Raw genomic sequence first — 4,423 nt, 5'->3', positions numbered from 1 at the left:
TTGGATCCCCTGGGACTGGAGTTACAGACAGTTGTTAGCTGTCATGTGGGTGCTGGGATTCCAACTCAGGTCTTCTGCAAGAACAGCCAGTGTTCTTAACCGCTGAGCCATCTCTCCAGCCCCTTAATTATTTATTTTTATTTCATGTGTATGAATGTTTTGCTTGAATGTATCTAAGTGTACCCATAGCATGTAATACCTGTGGTGGCCAGGAGAAGGTGTTGGATTCCCTGGAACCAGAGTTACTGATAGTTGTTAGCTGCCATGTAGGTGCTGGGACCTGAACCCAGGTTCTCTGGAAGGGCAGCCAGTGCTCTTTACTGATGAGCCATCTCTGTAGTCCACCTCCCCCTTTTTTTGAGATGGAGCCCCCCTGTAGCCCCAGCTAGCCTGGAACTTGCTATGTAGACAAGGCTGGCCTTGATCTCACAGAGATCTGCCTGCCTCCAGAGGGCTGGATTAAAGGCATGTGCCATCACACCTAGCTCTGCAGCAAGTATTCTTTTTTTAAAAAATATTTTATTTATTATTTTTATTTTATGTGTATGAGTATTTTGCCTGCTTGTAGGTAAGTGCACCCATATTGTGCAATGCCCGCAGAGGACAGAAGAAGCCACCAGATCTCCTGGAACTGGAGTTATGGACAGTTGTTAGCTGCCATGTGGGTGCTGGGATTCAAACCCAGGTCTTCTGCAAGAACAACCAGTGTTCTTAACCGCTGAGCCATCTCTCCAGCCCCTGCAGCAAGTATTCTTAAGAATTGACTCTCTTTCCAACCCCCAGATGGCATAATTTAAAAAAATTATTTCATTTTTGTTACTTTTATTTTATGTGTATAAGTGTATTGCTTGCATGTTGTGTGCCCATGTCATGCAATGCCCATGGAGGTCAGAAGAGGGCATTAGATATCCCTGGAACTGGAGTTACAGATGGTTGTTAGCTGCCATTTGAGTGCTGGAAATCAAACCCAGGTCCTCTGCAAAGCAACCAGTGCCTTTAACTGCTGAGCCGTCTCTCTAGCCCTGTGATGGCATAATTTTTAAAGGAAATGGACGTTTAGTTGATGTTGTGACCATTAAGATCCTTGTCCTAAGCCGGTGGCGCACGCTTTTAATCCCAGCACTCGGGAGGCAGAGGGAGGCAGATCTCTGTGAGTTCGAGGCCACCCTGGTCTACATAGTGAGTTCCAGGCCAGCTGGGGCCACAGGGAGACCCTGTCTCAAAAAGACCCCCACCCAAAAAATTAATCCTTAAAAAAAAATAACCTAAACCAAACAAAACCTAAAAGCAATGCAAAGTAAATGAATGTCATCTATGTTTACTTATTTTTGGTCCCAGTTTTTTTTTTAACTTAAAAAAAAATTTTATTATTTTTATTTTATGTGTATGCGTGTATTGCCTGCATGTAGGTAAGTGCAATGCCCTCGGAGGTCAGAAGAGACAGTCGGATACCCTGGGACTGGAGTTAGGGACAGTTGTTAGCTGCCATGTGGGTGGCTGGGATTTGAACCCAGGTCTTCTGCAAGAACTAATAGAGTTCTTAACCATTGAACCATCTCTCCAGTCCCTTTTTTAACTTTTTAATAAAAGTTTTAATTTCATGTTTAAGAATGTTTTGCATGCATGTATATTAAGTGCACCCATTCATGCAATGCCCATGGGGACCAGAAGAGGGAGGCATAGCCCCCTGGAACAGCAGTTACAAAAATTTTTTTTTTTTTGGTCTTTTTTGAAACAGTGTCTCCCTGTAGCCCCAGTTGGCCTGGAACTCACTATGTAGACTAGGCTGGCCTTGAACTCACAGAGATCCACCTGCCTCTGCCTCCCGAGTGCTGGGACTACAGGCGTGTGCCACTACTCCTGGCTACAAAACATTTTTTAGCTGCCATGTGGGTGCTGGGAGTCAAACTTGGGTCCTCTGTAGGAGCAGCCAGTGCTCTTAACTACTGAGCCATCTCTCTAAGGGCTCTACTCCCTTCCCCCTTTTAGTGGATCATGTAGCCCAGCCTGCCCACCCTTAAACCCACTATGTGTCTGATGCTGGTTTTGAATAATACCTCATACTCCCTGCTTCAACTTCCCTGTTTTGAAATTATAGACATATACCACCACAGCTAATATTCTTGCTAGTTTAAAATCTGAATCAGGGGTCAGCGAAATGGCTGAGCCAGTAAAAACATTTACTATGCAAGCTTGATGACCTGAAGATTGTCCTCTGGCCTCCACTTAATGTGGCCTATATATACCAGCAGTCAAGCATACACATCATTCTCATTTTCATTCTCTCTCTCTCTCTCTCTCTCGCTCTCGCTCTCGCTCTCGCTCTCCCTCTCGCTCTCCCTCTCGCTCTCGCTCTCATGCTGACTCACTTGCTAAAAGTTTGATTTAGGCTAGGGATGTAATTCAATGACTGAGTTCGATCTGAATCTAATTATAAGTAACAAATTGGGAAAATCCACATAGTTTACCAAACAAAACTAGCCCATGCTGGCATGATGGTATTTTCCTGTAATCCCATGACTTGGAGGATCCCAAGTTCAAAGCCTGACTGGGCTACATAGCAAATTGGACCCTGTTTCCAAAAGAACAAAAAAGAGAATTGGCCATGGTGGTAAACACCTTTAATTTCAGTAGTGGGGAGGCAGAAGCAGGTGGATCTCTGTGAATTAATGGCCAGTCTGCCCTACATACTGCGTTCCAGGCCATCCAGGGCTTCATAGTGAGACCCTGTCTCACAAAAACCAAAAACAGCTCTCCAAACCACAGGCTTCTCTCTCTGGTACCAACCCAGCTCCTCAGTGCAGTCCGCAGGGGACCTTGGAGCTGCCTCCTGCCCCCATCTTCCTTTGCATCTCTGGGCGGCACAGCCACCAGCTGCCCTACACCAGCATCTCTCCTGGGCCAGGCTCCCAGGCCAGGCCAACCCCCAAATTCCTGAGGTCAAAATCGTTCCTGGAAGGATCCAGACCTTAGGAGAAGCCTGAAAACTTCTGATCCTCATCTGAATTGGGCCTCTGTGGGAACTCCTGAAGACAAAAGCAATCTGGCCACTCCATCAAAGTTCACTAAAAGAAGCAGACCTAAACTTGAAGGCTTGAATCTCACACAAGAATCAGAAACTACAAAAGAAATTCACCTCTCAAAATCACAGAGAAAAAATAATAACATGAAAAACCAAATTAACATATCCCCACCAAATACCAATAGTCTTCTAGAGGAGTACAATGAGAACCCCAAAGAGATAATGCAGGACATGGAACTCAAAAGAACAATTATATACATGATAAAAGATTTCAGTGAATTTAAAGAACACACAAACAAGGTAATCATAGAGCTGAAGGAAGATAGGGATAAACTTCTGAATGAATTCAGAAAAGAGCTAGAAATATTGAAGAATACTCAGGCTGAAACAAAGAACGAAGTGAAACACTCCATAAGCAAATTAGAAACGACAGGAGAATGCCTCACCAATACGATGAATGAAATGGAAAACAGAGTATCAAGACTGGAAGATAAAGTGGACAAACTGGACCATTCAAGCAAAGATTATAAAAAATTTAAGAAATCACAAGACTGGAATATGCAGGAATTGTGTGACCCCATAAAAAAACCAAACTTATGAATCATAGGCATACAGAAAGGAGAAGAATCCCAAGATAATGGCATGGACCAGATCTTCAACAGAATCGTAGAAGAAAATTTTCCCAAATTAAAGAAAGACATGCCCATACAAATGCAAGAAGCATATAGAACACCAAACAGGCAAGACCAGAAAAGAAACTCTCCACGGCACATCATAGTAAAAACACTAAGCGTACAGAACAAAGAGACAATACTGAAAGCTGCAAAAGAGAAACAACAAGTCACATATAAAGGAAAACCCATTAGGATTACAGTTGACTTTTCAGTGCATAGTATGAAATCCAGAAGAGCCTAGACCAAAGTAGTCCCAGTTTCAAATGACCACAGATGCCAACCCAGATTACTATACCCAGCCAAAATATCTATTGTAGTTGAAGGGGAAAGAAACATCTTCCATGACATAAATAGGATGAAGGAATTCATGTCCACCAAACCAGCCCTTCAGAGAGTTCTGGAAGCAGTACAAAGAGCTGAAAAAAGGAACAACTATACCCAAGGGGTTGCAGAAAGAAATTCAATGAAGGTATAACTGTGGAAAAGTACAGCTATATCACGAATGTAAATAGAAATAAAAATGACAGGATTCAATGCTCATCTGTTATTAATAACTTTAAATATTAACGGACTGAACTCCCCAGTCAAAAGATACAGACGAGGTGAAGGGGTTAAGAAACAAAACCCATCTTTTTGTTGTCTGCAAGAAACCCATCTCCCTTTCAAGGACAGACACTACCTTAAAGTGAAAGGATAGAAAAAAATATACCTAGCAAATGGTGTAGAA

General features: G+C 42.9%; 1 protein-coding gene across 2 annotated transcripts in view; it reads left to right on the top strand.

The window, feature by feature from the left end:
- Positions 1 to 4,423, top strand: part of Ptpn9 (protein tyrosine phosphatase non-receptor type 9) — a 108,103-nt gene that overhangs the window by 86,932 nt on the left and 16,748 nt on the right. The gene's annotated exons all lie outside the window — the stretch shown is intronic.

The sequence above is a fragment of the Nannospalax galili genome, unplaced genomic scaffold (assembly GCF_000622305.1).
Source record: "Nannospalax galili isolate Female #2095 unplaced genomic scaffold, S.galili_v1.0 scaffold1622, whole genome shotgun sequence".
NCBI classification, from domain to species: domain Eukaryota; kingdom Metazoa; phylum Chordata; class Mammalia; order Rodentia; family Spalacidae; genus Nannospalax; species Nannospalax galili.
This window is presented reverse-complemented; position numbering and strand designations above follow the sequence as displayed.